Source organism: Rhodamnia argentea, chromosome 11 (genome assembly GCF_020921035.1).
Source record: "Rhodamnia argentea isolate NSW1041297 chromosome 11, ASM2092103v1, whole genome shotgun sequence".
Lineage (NCBI taxonomy): Eukaryota > Viridiplantae > Streptophyta > Magnoliopsida > Myrtales > Myrtaceae > Rhodamnia > Rhodamnia argentea.
In genome coordinates this window covers 7,911,628-7,930,832 of record NC_063160.1, presented here as the reverse complement: position 1 = coordinate 7,930,832, position 19,205 = coordinate 7,911,628, and the positions used below count along the sequence as shown (strand labels likewise).

Genomic DNA, 19,205 nt, shown 5'->3' with positions numbered 1-19,205 from the left:
AAAAACCTAGATCGGATGGTCGTGGATTAGCCACGTGTCACGATCTGAGATTTTCGAAAATAAAAAAGAATGATTTCCAAATTCTAAAATTGATTTTCAGAAAATATAAAAAATTTGATATGACAACTACGGTTGTGCCAAGTGGCACTTTGAGGACTCGTCGATCAACTTTTTATTTTCAATTTTATTTAATCAAGATCGGACGCACCGTGGGATGCCACGTGGCACATCCTAAAGCGTCCGATGGGGGTATTTTCGGATAATTAGAAAAATTGATTAAAAAATGGAAAAATTTTCAAAAAAAATAAAACGGTGTAGTTTTAGACCCGTCCGGGGCCTTTGTGGTCCGGGCCGGGCGCTTGAGAAGCACAATTGGGCTGACCCGGTCTGGAAAACAATTTTAAAATAATAAAAAACTTTGAAATTAAAAAAAACTAGAAAAAAATCAGTAAAAATATAGAAAAATCATAAAGAAAAATTTCCAAAAAAAGGAAAAATTCAGAAAATTTTAAAAAAAAACCCCAAAAATAGGAAATGGTCACAATCAATTGGCAAAAGCCTATTTTGGGTATTTTGACCACCGATCCTTCCAAAAAATGACGATTTTTTCTCAACAATCCATGGACCTTGATTCCACATTCTCTAAGTCCTTAGGACTATATTAGGAAAACCTTGACTTGTATGGATGTGCTTTATTTGTGTACTTGACTGGGCATTTATTTTATTGATTGTGGTTGGTAGAATTAGCCTTTCAATTTGCATGAAAACCCAATTCGAACTCACTTCACCCGAAATTGGAGCCCGCATGAAATCTTAGTTAGAATAATCACTTATCACTAGGTACCTAAAGGGCATTAGTAATGATACTGATGTAACCAAATCCCCAAACCCATAATCTATGATTCCACAGAACTGAATGATCTCTCCCAATCACTTAGTGAGGTTTTCAGTCAACCTTCCAAGAAAAATCGGTAGCTACTCTAAATGCATGCACATGTTGCACATGCCACCCGACTACACTAAGGTCGAACGTGATCGACTCTTATCATTGATACCCCAAAAAATACTCCCCTCGCAATTTGGTATGGGTTTGGAAGAGCCCGCGCCAAGAAAGCCCACCTCCATTCATCCTAAGGTGGGCCCATAAGCAATCCATTAACCCATCGGACCGAGGTCTCAAAGGGTCGCGACACCTCTTAACCGTAGAGAGCTATGATTCTTTAGGATCCGATTGAAATTTGGCGCATGTACACACACTAAAAATGATGTTAAGTCGAGAGGCAAGAAGATATAATAACGAACCGATCATGCTTCTATATAACTTCTAATCAACTTATTTGCCATGTTCATCCTTATCTAGCTTGGATGAAGAAGACATTGATGATTCAGTTTTCTTATAGTTTTTCCGGCCAAATTTCTTTACAATTTCCTTTGCATACTTCTCTTAATGTATTAAAGTTCCTCGTTCAATTTGATTCACTTATAGTCCAATGAAGAAGGTGAGTTCTCCCATCATGCTCATTTCGAATTCACTATGCATGATCCGAGAGAAATTCTTGTAAAGTTTTTCGTTAGAAGAACCAAATATAATATCATCAACATAAATTTGAATGAGAAGGATATCTTTACCTTCCTTCTTGATAAATAAAGTTCTATCTACTTTACCTTTTTCGAAAACTTTTTCAACAAGGAAATTACTTAACTTCTCATACCGGACTCACGGTGCTTACTTGAGTCCATAAATAGCTTTCTTGAGTTTGTAGATATAATTTGAACTCTTTGGATTTTCAAAGCCTGGGGTTGTTCCACATATACTTTTTCTTTAATGTAGCCATTCAAGAATGTGCTTTTGACATCCATCTTATATAATTTGAAGTATTTGTAGCAAGTATAGGCAAGTAGTAATATGATAGATTCCAATCTTTCTACGGGAGCGAATGATTCCTCGTAGCCTATTCCTTCTTATTGAGAGTATCCCTTTGTTATGGGCTTAAGTACACCCCAAGTGCATAAGTTGTGTACGGCGCTTACTTTAGTGCCAAAACTTTCAAATCGATCACTTTAGTATTAAGTTTTTGTAACTTCGATCACTTCAGTGCCAAAACTTACAAAACGATCACTTAAGTGCCAACTGTTTTTAAAAATGATCATTTAAGTGCCAATATTTTTAAAAAACGATCACGTTAGTGTCAAATTCACCGAGCCACGTCATCTCAAATATTAATAAAAAATACCACGTGTCGAATTTTCGGCAAGCCACGTTAGCTCCGGCACTAAAGTGATCGTTTTTAAAAGAAATTGGCATTGAAGTGATCGAAGTTACAAAAACTTAGCACTAAAGTGATCGATTTGAAAGTTTTGGTACTAAAGTGAGCGCCGTATACAACTTATGGCACTTGGGGTGTACTTAAGCCCTTTGTTATGAGTATTGCCTTGTTTCTTGTAACTTTGCCCTTGTCATCCAACTTATTTATGAATACCCATTAGGTTCCAATAATTGGATGTTTCTTTGATCTGGGTACTAGTTCCCAAACTTCACCGAGTTTGAACTAATGTAGCTCCTATTGCATTGCTTCTATCCAGCTTTCGTCTATAAGAGTTTCCTTGATTCCTTTAGGTTCAACTTCCGAAACAAGTGCAAATGCGTTTATGGCATTCTTGAGTTTGGATCTAGTTCCGATCCCTTCTTCTATGTTCTTAACGACAAGATCCGTAGGATGACTGGATTTGTATTTCCAGTTCTTGTTGAGTTTGTCATGTTCACTTTCCGGAGATTAATCTGGATTTTCATCTTCGGAAGATGTAATTGCTCGAGTGTCTTCCATGTTCCGAGTGACTTCACTAGGTGTTGTGTTTTCGGATGTCAGAATCTTCTCGGACGATGGATTCCTCTCAGATGAAATGGTGATTTTAGTATCTATCTTTTGAGTGTCATTTCCATCTTCAAACTTCACATTCATTGATTCTTCAACTGTTCTTGAACTCATGTTGAAGACTCTGTATGCTTGCTTAAGGTTGAATAACCAAGAAATAGATCTTCGTCGGATCTTTCATCAAACTTTCCTAAACGATCGCTTAAGTTCTTGAGGATAAAACTTTTACAGCCAAATACATGAAAGTATGATATATCCGATTTCTTGCTTTTGTAAAGCTCATAGGGGGTTTTCTCAAGCAATGATCTTAGGAAAACATGATTTATGATAAAACATGTAGTAGAAATAGCTTCTGCCCAAAAATGAGAAGAAGCTTTGCTTTCTATCAAAAGAGTTCACGCCTTTTTTTGTAAAGATAGATTTTTCCTTTCAACCACTCCATTTTGTTGAGGAGTAAAGGGAAAAGAGAAATTATACTGAAAACCATTTTGATCACAAAAATCTGCAAATATTTGATTTTCAAATTCTCCTCCATGATCGGTTTTGATGCTGAAAATTGAATAACCTTTTTTGTTTTGAACTTTCTTTGAGAAATTTTCGAAATATGGGAATGCATCATTCTTATGTGCAAGAAAGAAAACCCAAGTAAATCTAGTATAATCGTCTACCATTACCGGACAATACTTTTTATCTCTAATGCTTTTGGTTCGAGTGGGTCCAAACACATCCATGTGTAAAAGTTGCAGAGCATGGTTAGTGAAAACTTGATTATTGATTTGTAAGAGTTTTTTATTTATTTCCCAAGAGTGCAAGAGTCACAAAGCTTTGCTTGCTCAAATTTAGCGTGTGGAAGTCTTCTCACAAGCCTTCCCGAGGAAAGCTTTGAGATTTGTTTGAAGCTTATGTATCCCAGCTTCTTATGCCAAAGTTCTGAGTCGCCTTTAACGAATGCTAGACATTTCACATCATCGGATGATATGTCTAAAATATACATATTCCCATGTCTATGTCCTCTAAATTAGCACTTGTTGCCCTGGCTAATACTTGAGCATTTATTCTCTAAAAAAGATATTTTATATCTAATGTCACACGCTTAACTTATACTTATGAGATTGAAATTCAAACCCTTAACCAATGAGATATCATTGATAAAGAGATTGCTAATCTTCATGGTTCATTTGCCAATAATTGTTCCTTTATTGTTGCCACCAAAGGAGACATTTCCTTCATCAAACTTGGTAAGATTGATAAATATATTGGAGTCTCTAGTCATGTATCTAGAACACCCACTATCAAGGTACCATTTATTTTTTTTCTTTTCAATGGTACCTGTAAACATCAAGGGAATTCAAGCTTTCTTTGGTACCCAAATCGATTTGGGTCCTTTTGGGTTAGAAGAGTTTCCAAATCTCAAGATGTCTCAACTGGGTCTCCGGGTCTTAGGATAATAACTTTTGGAGTGTTTTGTATCACCACAATTTTAACAATTAGAAAAATTAGGTTCCTCAAATCTAATAAACTTCTTACAAAATTGATTTTTGTACTCGTAATTTGAGGGTTTTCTTCTAAGCCTTTCTTTAGCGTTAGGAAAATTATTTTTGAAGTCACTTTCCTTTTGAAGACCAAGTCCAGATTTGTTATAGTAAGGAATTTGTATAGAAAGAATGTGTTGTAATGGTTTTGAACTAGAGGAGAATTTTTAAATATATCCAAAATTTCCTTTTTCAGAGAAACGCTTTCCTTTTTCAAAGACTCATTTTCTTTTCTCGAAGATTCTTTCTCGATTTCCAAATCTTCATTTTTCTTAGAGATCAAATCAGATTTTTTTTTTTATTTGAGAAAATTCACTTTCGAGAAAACTTATCTTATGCTTTTGAGAAACATCATTTTGCTTTAAACAGGCTACTTCCTTTTTTTTAATTCAAAAATCCTTTTAAAAGTGGTTTTATAGTCTAAACATAGTTCATCTATGTATTCAAATATCTCAGGAGGGATTCTAGAATGACTTATCTCATATTCATTATCGGAGTCTAAGTTGGCCATTCAATAGATGTTAGCATATTCCTCATCACTTTTTCATTCCGTGTCGCTCTAGGTTTCTGCCTTAAGGGCTTTATTGGATTTTTCATCCATTCCTTTCTTCTTTATGAGTGGACAGTTAGGCTTGATGTGTCCTCTCCTTTACATTCATGAAAAATAACATCTTTACTCTCATCTCCACTGCTAGATGATCTTCTTTGATCATATTCTTTTAAATCTCTTTTATCTTTGTAATTTCTACCTTTCTTAGTCGTTCTTCTTAACTTCTTGACCAAGAGTGCTAGTTCCTCATCATCTTCATCTTCAGAATCCGTGACATCAGAATCAGAATTAGATTTCAAAACAATGGATTTCTTATCTTTTGAATGAGTTTCCTCATTGATTCTTTCATCATCATAGGATTGAAGAGTTCCAATGAGTTCATCCATGGACAGGGGTGAGATCCTCCGAGTCTTTCGAATGGAAGTTTTGATGTTGTCCCATTCTTTTGTGATTGCCCTTAGGAGTCTGTTCACTCGCATTGCCCAAACATAGGTTCCCCATTCCATTCACTATTTCAGTGAATCTATACTATCTACTTCACAAGAGGGATGTCAACAATCTCAAGATGAAGCAAAATCTCTTAAAAATGAGTTTTCAATTATTTGTTTGAAATTCTCTATTACTTCCAAAACACTTTATCACATCATTTCTATTTAAACCCCTTATTACAACAAGTTTGGCCTATGATGGCTAGTAATTTCATATAGAGGGGGGTGAATAGGTGATAGATTGTGATTTTAAAAAATTTATTGCAGAATTTAGATCACACAACGTAAAATAGAGATCTTAGATAATGAGGCTAGAGTATATCGCAACGAGTAAGTAATTCAATTGATACATGATATGTAATGGGATCGATGCGCACTGCTGGTGTGTAGTTTAGCTATCACAAAATATTTAGAGAGATCAGAGATAAGGAAAACTGCATAAAGGGATTATAGTGGTTCGGCTTTGGTTAGGCCTACGTCTACTTCTTCGGCTAACACCCAATCCGTTGGATTCCATTAGTAATATGCTCGGAGGTTACGGATATGTAATTTTCTTGATACGCAGGACTTCAAACCTAGCGCTCAACACTCGTGTATACACCTCCTCACAATTACAATGGATGGATTAAGAAGTGCGTTTGAAATGGAGTACATTCTATCTAGGAATTATGAACACTTTTCCCTCTTTACGCCGATCTCTTATTTCCCTTCGTCTATGAGATGTCTTTTATACTCTTTCGCCTCCAATCTAGCTATTGCAAGGCATCCAGAAGAGATCTCTCCAAATCTAACCTTTTTGGACGAGATGTTTGCCAAAAGAAGATCTCTTAGCCGTTGGGGATTGCCAAAGGAAAGTCTTCCCCACTTGGATCAAATCGCCCATATAATTATGATCCCGGGTTTCCATAGATGGTTTCTTCCATTTGGAAAGTCTTTGTATATCTTCTTGGTTCCGCATCCTTGATTGATCTCCGTCACCGAGAATCTTTAAGAATGACCCGGCTCGATGGTATCCGTTGATATGCATCAATTAAGCTCAATTTGTATTTCTCTTGAAATTCGGATTATTGCTCGTGAAATACTTCTCTCATAGCTTGAGTATCATTCCAATGTCCGAGCTATCCCCGCTCATCATTTGAGCTCGAACCAGCGTCTAAGACTCTCAGAAACAACATCTGAGCCAAATCTTTTTGCCATATTCAATCCCGTGCATCCCCGCACCAAAGGATAATCTGCAAAACAAGTAAATCACGGCATTATCTCAAAACACAAGAGTACTTTGATTGTTTTGTCAACTTCAAAACTATCTAGGATTTTTCTCAACAATCTCCCCATTTTCGATGATGACAAAATGATCCACAATAGTAAAGAGTAATTGAGTTTAGAAAAGGTAAGCAACTTCAGCAAAGTTACTCTAGTGATGATCTTGCTAAGGAATAATTTTAGCGATTTGTTCCTTGTACTATTAGCAAGAATAAGTTCCGAATAAGAATTTATTTATATATTATGATGAGCAGTCTCGAAACTTGTGCATCTCAATTGATGATTTTGTATTCTAAGTGTGTCTACTTATTGAGATGTGGGATAGTTTCAAATATGATGTGAATAGGAAAATTGTAACTTCTCCGAGCATCACATTCCGTCGGATGTGCAGAGCTTGACATGTTTAACCAAAGCTTTCAAACTTATGTAATCTTGAAAGAAAGAAACTTGTTCACCTGCTCAGCTTAGGAGAAGGTATTCCTTCTCAGATGATGTTTCCACAGATCATGCTTAACCCGAAATCCTGTACTTGATGGATTCTTGCCAAGATATTTCAGATTGATTTCACATGATTCAATCACATATTTTTCGGAGTCACACATCACATCATGACAGCACAAATTAGTCATATATTGCACATAGTCATATATATGTTGTATATATGTCGTATATAACACATAATATATCATTCTCCCCCTTTTTGTCATCAGCAAAAGGGTATAACCCGCATAGTCGAGTATAAATTGTAGAGATAAAATGTTACTCCCCCCGAATTTAATGCCTATTCAAGTCATCTATGCAAGATACTCAAAACTAGCATTCAAATGGTGAATCATTTAATCAAATGAATCGGAAAAGAGAAGAACAAAGTTCAGAGTAAGATTCAGAGTACAGATCCAAACATGAAAAAAAAATTTAATCTTTTGGTGTTTGGTCCGGATGAGAAGATGGTGGGGCTTGATTTGAAGTGGAGGCTTGGTCCGTAGGTAGTTGAACTAGGACAAATTTGGATAGCTGATTTAGCTTGAGATCCGGATCCTTCTTCAGAGTGAAGATCCTATTGTCCAAGAAGCCCAACTGAGATTCCGAATGATCATGGACAGTTTTCCGAATTTTCGCAACCTCAGCATCTACCTTTGTGCTCGGGCCTTCAACTTCTAAGCGCAGCGAGGTTCAAAGGTCCGACCATTTTTGGTCCATCTCTTGTTGCCTATGTGCTATCTTCCCGAAAAGGTCTGAGTTACTGTCTATCTCATCCGTCCGAGTGCCTACATTTGTTGACTCCCCTTGAGTCCTTGCAAGGTGCTCAGATGATGAAGCAGATCTGTCTGGGAGATTTGCTATTTTAGCAGCATTAGTATCTATTTCGGTTTGCTCACTCTTAGACGTTCCTTCTCGTGGACATGGCCCCTCCGTGTCTGTTCCCTGTTTTGGGACATATGGTATTTCTTTTCTTGCTATATCTCCTCCTTTTTCTGTGTCCTCTTTCTCTTTTGCCTGCTGTTCCAGTTGAATGGTAGTCTCATCCTCATATGTTGATCTAACGATCGTTTGGATCAGCTTTTCTAATTCTGTATCATTTGTTGATGAGCTGTCCGAGATGTGCTTCTTTTCAATTCCGTCAAGCAGCACCTTAGCAAGCTTTCTTCTTTTGCTGATAGGTCTAGTTGATTTGTGAGCAATCATCTTGATCCTTCTCTTTCGAGTGGATTGTGAGGATGGTTCCCAAGATTTGTTCCGTGAAGTTTCAACAGCAGCCTCCTTCTAAGGAAGATCTATGGGGATTACTTTCTTCTTTCTATCCCTTCAGCTTCCATTCTCAAATCTATAACCCATCTTTGTGAGCATTGTCTCGCTCACACTTTTCTGATGAAGCTCTATGGATCTGAGTTCCAGAGGTACCACTATCCGCAGGTACTCAAATATTCCGCTTATCAAAGATCCATAGGGTAGCTAGCCCTTATTCTTCTTCACCGCTCTCCTCATGTGCAGAAAAATTAGGTGAGGTAGAGAGAAGGGCTTTCCATTCAGAATGGCCTAGATAAACTTTACTTTATACCTTGAGACATCTGTTTTTGAGGAACCCTTTGGTCTTAGGTAGTTGATAACTACCTTATGCAGTGTAATGGTCCTCAAAGGGAAGTGGTGATGCTTAACGTGTGGCTTGTTAGCTCTTGAGAGATCAAGGTTGCCGGACAGCTCCTTGTAGACATCTTCATCCGAGATAGGGATTTTGGTAAAGTTGAACAGCTCGGTCTAAAGAATGTCCGCCAGGACTTCAACAGTCAAAATGATGTTTAGCTCCCTAAAGGAAAATTGAATTGCATTTCTATCGATCATTGTAAAGTTCGAGTAGAAATAAGCGATTAGTTCGGTGTAAGTTGGAGTAGATAAGGAGCAGAAGTTGTGAAGTTGCAGGTTGGTGAGGGGATAAAGGATCTGCAGACCATTTCTTTCAAAAAAGTCCGAATCAACAGGCACGTTAATTATGACTCCTCTAGCAAGTAGTGTCTTGTAGCACTGTTGATGTTCTTTCGATCCGAACAGCCGGTCCGCCTCTTCTTCATCAACCAAAAATTTCATTGGTATAGACTTGAAGAAGGAATAAATCAGTTCATCATCATTATCCCTCGGATGTTCAATCACAGAAATTTCTTCCTCTTTTACATCCTCATTTTGAGCACTTCCCCGCTCAATCTCTACAGGTTCTCCAACCTTTTCTTTTCCCTTTCCGGAGGGATTACTCTTCTGTAGCTCGGTTCCTACTCTGGTACCTAACCCTATTTCTGTCCGAGTGAGCATCTCGGAGAATTTGAACATCTCTTCTTCAAGAAAGAACCCATTCATTTTCACAAATTCAAGAATGTTATTTTCAGATCTACCATCAATTGGCATTCCTTTAATGACATTCAATAAACCCCTAGCTAGCTTTATCCTTTTATCAATAGGTAAACTAGCGGTTTCTTCAGGGGTTTGGATTACCATGGAGGAGATTCATTGCTGAATCTTCTTGCATTTCTCCTCTATCACTCCTGTTTACGAAAACTTTGCCATATGAGCGATCAATCTCTATGCTTGCTGTTCGGCTTCACTTGGCTAAGTGGTGAGGTCGTAATCGCCATATGCTCTATGTCCTCTGGATCCCGGACGATTAGAGCGGCGAGAACCAGCTGCTGAAGATTTTTGTGTAGAAGGATTCTTGGGCGCCATGAGGAATGAGAGTTATCGAGGGGTTCTGATCGTAGAGCTTTGGGAGATTTAGGGTTTTTGGATTTCGCAGGACTGATTTGTGAGAGTGAACGAGTAGAAAAGTTTTAGGGTATATGAGGCGATTTTAAAAAAAAAATTGAAAATATTTTGAGAATATTTCAACTCAATCAATTTAATCTCAATCAAGGCAATCGGATATTCAATTAGAGCAATCAGCACAATCACATAATATATGCCGAATATCTAGGAAGATTGTGTTGATGCGTACCTTATTTGTTGCCAAAAATAAAAACGACTTACGCGCCAAGATTTCGAACGATCAAATATTTTGTCGTATCTGCTCAGAAGATGTTGTCTTCAGATGATTCTCTAAGTTCCGAGATCCTTATGTTCCTTCAGATGATGCTTTCAAGCTTTGAAGGCTGCTGAAGGTCTTCGATTATATTTTCGGGTTACGAGGCAATTTCTCATGTCTCAAGATCTCAGCTCAAATAGGAATCATGGTTATACCCAATTCTTATCTACTGTACTCAAATGTATTTTTGTCAAGTGCCTTAGTGAATATATCAGCTAACCGATGTTTAGAATCAACAAATTGAATATGTTAACATCACGCTTATGCACATGATCACGAATAAAATGATGCTTGATTTCGATATGCTTAGATCGCGAGTGCGGAACTGGATTCTTTGTGAGGTTGATAGCACTTGTGTTGTCACATTTGATTTCCACGTTGTGAGCTTCAACACCAAAGTCCTTTAGTTGTTACTTCATCCATAGGATTTGAGCGCAACAGCTTCCTAGTGCTACATACTCGGCTTCAGCAGTTGATAAAGCTACGGTGTTCTGTTTCTTGGAGAACCAAGATACCAGCATTGATCTCAGAAGTTGACATGTGCCCGAAGTACTTTTTCTATCCAACTTACAACCTGTAAGATTAGCATCCGAATAGCCATGTAATACTAGATCCGATGTTTTGGGATACCATAATCCTAGGTTTGGATTAGTTCCTATATACTTGATGATTCTTTTGACAACAGACATATGTGATTCTTTAGGATCAGATTGAAATCTAGCATACATGCATACACCGAATATAATATCAGGTCGAGAAGCGCTTAGGTATAACAAAGAACCAATCATACTCCTATATAGCTTCTAATCAACCTGTTTGCCTTGTTCATCCTTATCCAATTTAGATGAGGTAGACATTGGCGATTCAGTTTTCTTGCAATTATTTAGACCAAACTTCTTCACTAGTTCCAAGGCATATTTTTCTTGATGTATGAATGTGCCTTGATTAGTCTAATTTACTTGTAGTCCTAGGAAGAATTTGAATTCTCCCATCATACTCATCTCGAACTCATTCTGCATGGTTTGAGAGAAGTTCTTACAAAGATGTTGGTTAGACGAGCCAAATATAATATCATCAACATATATTTGGATAAGCAGAATGTCTTTACCTTCCCTTCTGATAAATAGTGTTGTATCGACTTTACCCTTTTCGAAGCCTTTTTCAAGAAGAAAATTACTTAACCTTTCATACCAGGCTCGGGATGCTTGCTTCAATCCATAGAGAGCCTTCTTCAACTTGTAAACATGATATGATTTCTTTGGATCTTCAAAGCCTGGAGGTTGTTTGACAAAAACTTCCTCCTTGATATATCCATTGAAAAATGCATTTTTAACATCCATCCGGTACAACTTGAAGTCATGATGGCAAGCGTAAGTAAGTAGCAATCTAATAGACTCCGGTCTTGCTACTCGGGCGTAGGTTTCATCGTAATCAATCCCTTCTTCCTATGAGTACCCTTTTGCAACAAGCCTTGCTTTGTTCCCGATCACTTTTCCTTTGTCATCTAGCTTATTTTGGAAGACCCATTTGGTTCCAATGAAAGGATATTTTTTGGTTCGGGTACAAGTTCCCAAACTTCATTCGATCCGAATTGTAGTAACTCTTGTTGCATAGCTTTGATCCAGTTTTCATCTTCAAGAGCTTCTTTGATTCTTTTGGGTTCAACTTTAGAAACTAGAGCAAAGGCATTTATCGTATCCTTGAGTCTGGATCCGGTTCTGACTCCTTCATCTATATTTCCAATTACCCGATTTTCGAGGTGATTGGATCCGTATTTCCAGCTCCTATTTGATTTGTCACGTTCAATCTTAGTGAGATCTTCGTCATTTAAATCTTCAGATGATGTACTTTGCGGAGTATTTTCCATGTTCCGAGAGGTTTCTTCCGGTTCCGCTTCTTCAGATGATGTTTTTTCCTTCTCGGATGATGAGTTCTGATTTTCAGATCTTGTTGATTCTTGAGAATCCATCGTATGAGTAATCCGCTCTTCTTCAAATTTCACATTCATTGATTCCTCGACTGTCTGAGAGTTCTTGTTGAAGACTCGATAAGCTTTACTTGTTGTGGAGTATCCCAAGAATACACATTCATCCGATCTCTCATCAAACTTACCAGTCCTATCATTTGCATTCTTAAGAATATAACATTTGCATCCAAACACATGAAAGTAAGAAATATTTGGCTTCCTTCCCTTGTAGAGTCATAGGGAGTTTTCTCAATCAATGGTCCGAGAAAAACACGATTAATAATATAACAGGCAGTTGAAATAGTTTCAGCCCAGAAATGAGGTGGAGCTTTGCTTTCAATTAAAAAAGTTCGTGCTATTTCTTGCAAGGATCTATTTTTCCTTTCAACAACTCCATTTTGTTGAGGAGTATATGGAGAAGAAAATTTGTGTTGAAAACCATTTTGATCATAGAATTCGGCAAAGTAGTGATTTTCAAAGTCTCATCCATGATCGGTTTTTATGCTTGTAATAGAATAACCTTTTTCATTTTGAACTTTCTTAGAAAAGATTTTAAAGAATGAGAATGCATCACTCTTATGAGTAAGAAAGAATACCTATGTGAATCTAGTATAGTCATCTACAATAACAAGACAATATTTTTTACCTCCAATACTCCGTGTTTGAGTAGATCCGAAGATATCCATGTGCAACAGTTGCAGAGCATGGGAAGTGATGACTTCATTTATGGGTTTGTAGGAATTTCTTACTTGCTTTCCAAGTGTGCATGCTTCGCAAAGTTTTGTCTTTTCGAATCTGGCATTTGGAAGTCCTCTCACCAGCTTCTTTTTGAAAAGTTTGTTGATTTGCTTGAAGCTTATATGTCCCAGCTTCCTATGCCATAGTTCCGGATCGTCTTTCACGGATAAAAGATATTTTTCATTCTCGGACGATGTGTCCAAAAGGTACATGTTGCCATGTCTTCGTCCGGTAAATGATGACTTGTTGTCTTGGCTTGTACACGAGCACTTATTTTCTACAAAAGAAACTTTGTATCCAATATCGCATAATTGGCTAATACTAACAAGATTAAAGTTCAAACCCTTGACTAATGAAACATCTTTGATAAGTAGATTGCCAATCTTCACAGTTCATTTGCCGGTAATCGTTCCTTTGTTGTTGCCTCCAAAGGAAACATTTCCTCCATCAAGTTTTTCAAATTCAATGAACATGGATGAGTCACCAATCATGTGTCTAGAGCAACCGCTATCAAGGTACCATTTGTTTCTTCTTTTGTTCGGTACTTGCAATGATCAAAGATACTCACTTTTTCTTTGATACCCAAATTTGTTTGGGTCCTTTGAGGTTAGCCGTAGAAGTGTATCTAAGAATGTTTTGTGTTGATCAATTAATCTTTGAGCAGTAGCTCCTGGAATGTTTCGGATCACCACAATTTGAACATCCCGAGAGATGTTGACCTTCGAATCTTACAAATTGTTTCCTAAAGTGACTTACGTAGGCATATTTAGAAGGTCGCTGCTCAAGTCTTTCTTTTACTGTAGGAAAATAATTTTTCTTATCATTTTCCTTTTGAAAATCAAGTCCCGACTTGTTGTAGTAGGGAACTTGTATGGAAAGTATATGTTGTAAATTTTTTTAATCCGATGAGAATTTTTTGTGTATCTCAAAAACTTCCTTTTTCAAAATAGAGTTCTCTTTTTCGAAAAGATCTTTTTCCTTTTTCGGAGAAATGTTTTCCTTTTCAAAAGAATTTCTTTCCTTTTTCAAGAAATCGTTTTCCTTTTCGAGAGTTTCCACTCTTGATTTCAATTGCGTATTTTCGCAAGATATAGAGTCAGATTTCTCATTTAGTTGACAAAATTCTTTTTCGAGAAAACTGATTTTATCTTTTTGTGAAATATCCTTTTGTTTAAAAACAACTACTTCCTTTTTCAGTTCAAAAAGTCTCTTGAGAGTAGCCTTATATTCTAAACATAGCTCATCCGTATACGTAGATACTTCAGGAGAGATGTTTGATTGAGTTACCTCAAGGTCATCATCCGAGTCCGCAATTAGATAGACATTTGCGTATTCTTCATCACTTTCACACTCGGTGTCGCTCCAAGTTTCCGCTTTCAATGCTTTCTTGGATTTCTCATCCTTGCCTTTCTTCTTTAATAGAGGGCAATTGGGTTTGATATGGCCTCTTTTCTTACATTCGAAACGGATGACTTCTTGTCCTTCATTTTTGGTCTCAGATGATCTTCTTTAATTGAATCGTTTGAGATCCTTTCTATCTTTGAAGTTCCTACCTTGTTTAGTCATTCGTCTGAATCTTTTGACAATGAGCGCTAGCTCTTCATCATCTTCAACTTCAAAATCTGAAACGTCAGAATCAACATTAGATTTTAAGGTAATTGACTTCTTACCTCTAGTTGTGTTTTCATCATTGATTCTTTCTTCTTCATAGGATTGAAGAGTTCCAATGAGCTCATCCATTGATAAGGGAGATATTCTTTGAGGCTCTCGAATCGAAGTTTTAATGTTGTCACATTCCTTTGTAAGAGCTCGGAGTAGCTTGTTGATTCTCATCGGTCCGAAACCTGGTTGCCGTGATATGTGAGATCATACACTATTTCGAAGAACCTGTCAAACATTTCTTTCACTATCTCTTCAGGCTTCATTTTGAATGTTTCATATTGTCCGAGTAGAAAGTTGACTTTTGTCTCCTTTACTCGCCTTGTTCCTTCATAGATGACGTGAAGCTTATCCCATATTTCTTTCAATGAGGAGCAATTTGCAATACGTCTATATTCAGTAGGAGATAATGCACTATAAAATGAATGAATGGCCTTTGCATCAAGAGCATCTCTCTTGATTATCTCTCTTGCGATTAGATCGGCCATCGTGTTATCCCCTGCGCTTGTAGTCTTTGTCGTTGGATTTACTCCTCTTTGTACAACATCCCAAATTTGAGGATCTTGGCATCCGAGAAATGCTTTAAATTTGTTCCGCCAGTCGCTATAATCTTTTCCTTCAAAGTATGGTGGCCTGTTGTTGCTTCCACCTTCGATCCAAGAAGGAGAGAAATTGCTAACCATAAAGATTGTTAGCTCATAAGCAAAAACACTTCACAAAATATGAGCAACCTTGCTCTGATACTAATTGTGATGGGTAGTAATTTCACCTAGAGGGGGGTGAATATGTGATAGAGTGTGATTTTAAAAAATTTATTGCGGAATGTAGATCATACGGCGTAAAACGGAGATCTCGGATAATGAGGCTAGAGTATATTGCAACGAGTAAGTAATTCAATTAATACGGGATATGTAATGGGATCGATGCGCGCTGTTGGTGTGTAGTTTAGCTATCACAAAATATTTAGAGTGATCAGAGAAAAGGAAAACTGCACGGAGGGATTATAGTGGTTCGGCTTTGGTTAAGCCTACGTCCACTTCTTCGGTTGACGACCAATCGGCTGGATTCCACTAGTAATCTGCTCGGAGGTTACAGATCTGTGATCTCCTTGATACGGAGGACTTCAAACCTAGCGCTCAACACTCGTGTGTACACATCCTCACAATTACAATGGATGGATCAAGAAGTGCGTTTGAAATGTAGTACACTCTATCTAGGAATTATGAACATTTTTCCCTCTTTACACCTATCTCTTGTTTCCTTTCGTCTACGAGATGTCTTTTATATTATTCCACCTCCAATCTAGCCGTTGCAAGGCATCCGGAAGAGATCTCTCCAAATCTAACCCTTTTGGACAAGATGTTTGTCAAAAGAAGATCTCTTAGCCGTTGGGGATCGCTAAAGGAAAGTCTTCCCTACTTGGATCAAATCGCCCATACAATTATGATCCCGGGTTTCCATAGATGGTTTCTTCCATTTGGAAAGTTTTTGTATATCTTCTTGGTTTCGCATCCTTGATTGATCTCCGTCACCGAGAATCTTCAAGAATGATCCAGCTCGATGGTGTCCGTTGATATGCATCAATTAAGCTCAATTTGTATTCCTCTTGAAATTCAGATTCACGCTCGTGAAATACTTCTCTTAGAGCTTGAGCATCATTCCAACGTCCGAGCTATCCCCGCTCATCGTCCGAGCTCGAACCGGCGTTTGAGACTCTTAGAAACAACATATAAGCCAAATCCTTTTGCTAGATTCAATCACGTGCATCCCCACACCAAAGGATAATCTGCAAAATAAGTAAATCACGGCATTATCTCAAAACACAAGAGTACTTGGATTGTTTTGTGAACTTCAAAACTATCTAGGGATTTTTCTTAGCATGGTCTAGGACTTTGAGGAAAATGAAGAAGGAAGTGATCATTTTCCAATTCCAAAGGCAATGGATAAAATATAAAAAAAAAACTCGCGTTCCAATTCAAGTCTACAAAAACCATTTTGTGAAACATTTCATTAGACCTACTAGCGGTAAGTATCCCGATTGTTCCAAATGCAATAAAGATGGACATTCGAAAAATGAATTTTGAAAATTGCGAGCTAAGTTGAAAAGGACAAATTGGATAACTTGTTACACTAACACTAAATGACTCGAATTCATAGGTACTAAAGAAGACATAAAATTTTCTCTTGTTGTAGGGAAAAAGATTAAGTAAGAAAGGATATCTAGACAACGGATGCTCTCGACACATAACTGAAAATGCATGCAACTTTTTGCACTTAACTCAAGCTGATGGTGGCTCAATTGCCTTTGGAGGTAAAGACAAAGGAAGGATAGCTAGAAGGGAAACTATAAAAGTTGGAGAACTCATTATTGATGATGTAACCTTGGTCAAAGGCCTAAGGCACAAATTGATTAGTATCGGTCATCTTTCCGACAAAGGATATGAAAGCGACTTAAAAGATGGTATATGCACAGGCAATGGTAAAGATCCATCACAATCATTCACAAGAACTAGGTATGAAAATATTTGTATGCTAAGTGTTGATAATGTTATTGTTAGGAAAAATCCCTTATGATGTTTTGAAGATAACAAAATAATCAAAGGCTATTATTGTATTTAATTAGTTTAGTAGAACCAGGTGAAAAACACACAAGATATTATGCAGATGTTATCTTAATAGAACATATGAAGGTTATGAGTTCTGTGTCAATGGTGAAATAAGACATTAGATGTAGAGGTGTCTAGAAGCTAGAGGTACCCAAATAGAAGGTGAACAAGCTTAGAACAGGAAGTTTAGTAAAACTTGGAAAAACCTTGTATAGGTAACCAATGAGGTAGAGCTGTGATTGCCAATATGCTTGGAAGGACCAGAAAATGGAAGCTCGCGTAAAGTTCTGGAAATTGCATCTAAAGTTTGTATGTGCTCAAACGTTGATGCAGGGCGAGCTCAAAACATTGATGCAGGATGAACTCAAATGCTGATGAGCTCAAACGTTATTGCATAGCTCAAGCTCTGAAGGAGTATCTCACATGCAATTTTCAGATTATCGTGAGATATATTCGAGATGATATAATTGGGATATTATATCATCACAACGGCTAGCAAATCAAGCTATATTCGTTCTTAAAAATTATCAATCATGAAGATCAATCAAGGACGTGGATTAAGGGAGATGGTGATGATTTACCATTTGAAGAACTCTATCTTTGGAAACCCATATCATAATTATATTAGTAATTTAATTTGATGGGGATTCTTTCTTTTCTTATTCTCAATGGCTACGAACTCGTTTGTATACAATCTCCTTCAAATAGAAAGTTTGGAGAGTGGTCTTTTAGAGACTTTACAATAGGTAGTTCAAGGTGAAGAAGTATAAAAGGAGACCTCAAGGATAAAGATCGTACAAGAGAGAGCAGAAGCTTAAATTCTACGATCAAGAGTCACATCCTTCATATATTCTTGAACACTAGTTGAATCTATTGACTCAAGATGCATCATTGAGTTGTAACATTTGAGCTATTCACTAGTGGAATATAGCCAATTGGATGATAGAATGAAGAAGTGGACGTAGGGTTAAACAAAGCCGAACCACTATAAACTCTCTATGCAAAATCTCTATCCCCCGAACTCTTTGTAATTTTATTTTAATAGTTGAATTGTACACTTTGATGACTCTTAGATATTGTCCTTGTTCGGATATTAAACTATGTTGTGAACTTGTTTGTTTAAATTCCGCATTGATTTCTAAAGTTCATTGAAATCACCCGTTCACTCCTCTCTAGATGATAATACTAGAACCAACAATTAATATTAAAGCACGATGCTCATTATTTGAAGTGTTTTTGTTTTGAGTTAACAGTGTATTATGGTTAGCTATATTGCACCAGGTGGACGTTATACAAAGAGGAGTCGACCCTAATGCAAATATGTATGCTAGAGGAAATACCAATGTAGGAGAAAACAACAACACTAATACCCCCGTTTTTACTCTTTCCGTGACAGAATTAGCCAAAAGAGACACTTTAGATGGTAAAACTATTTATTCATTTTGTTGTGCATTATCTCCAACTGGATACAAATGTGTTGCAGATTTTCCTTCATCAAAAGCAATATGCAATAAGCTTCATGTAACATGTGAAGGAACAGGCAGAGTAAAAGAAATCAAGATCAACATTCTTCTTGGTCAATATGAATCCTCCAAGATGAAGCCAAATAAATCGATGAATGACATGTTTGACAGATTCACTAAAATAGCGAATGGTTTTATCTATCTTGGGCAACCATTGTATGGTCTCATGAAAGTCAACAAGCTTCAGAGAGGACTCTTTAAAGAATGGGATAACATCAAAACATCTATTCGAGAGACTTAGATGATCATGCCATTGACTGTTGATGAGCTTATTAGTACTCTCCAATCTTATGAAGATGAATGAATCAATGAAGAAGATCCCCAATGTAAGAAATTAATTGTTTTGAAATCGAACATTGATTCCGATGATTCAGATTTTGAAGATGATGAAGAGGATGATGAAGAACTTGTTCACATGGTAAAGAAGTGCATAAAAATGACC

The 19,205-nt window shown here is 37.1% G+C and overlaps 1 long non-coding RNA gene across 1 annotated transcript; it reads left to right on the top strand.

The window, feature by feature from the left end:
- The first annotated feature begins 1,375 nt into the window (after positions 1 to 1,375).
- Positions 1,376 to 19,205, top strand: LOC125312883. The gene is made up of 3 exons (XR_007196946.1): positions 1,376 to 1,388; positions 7,439 to 7,442; positions 19,040 to 19,205. It is a non-coding gene; the product is annotated as an uncharacterized LOC125312883 (long non-coding RNA).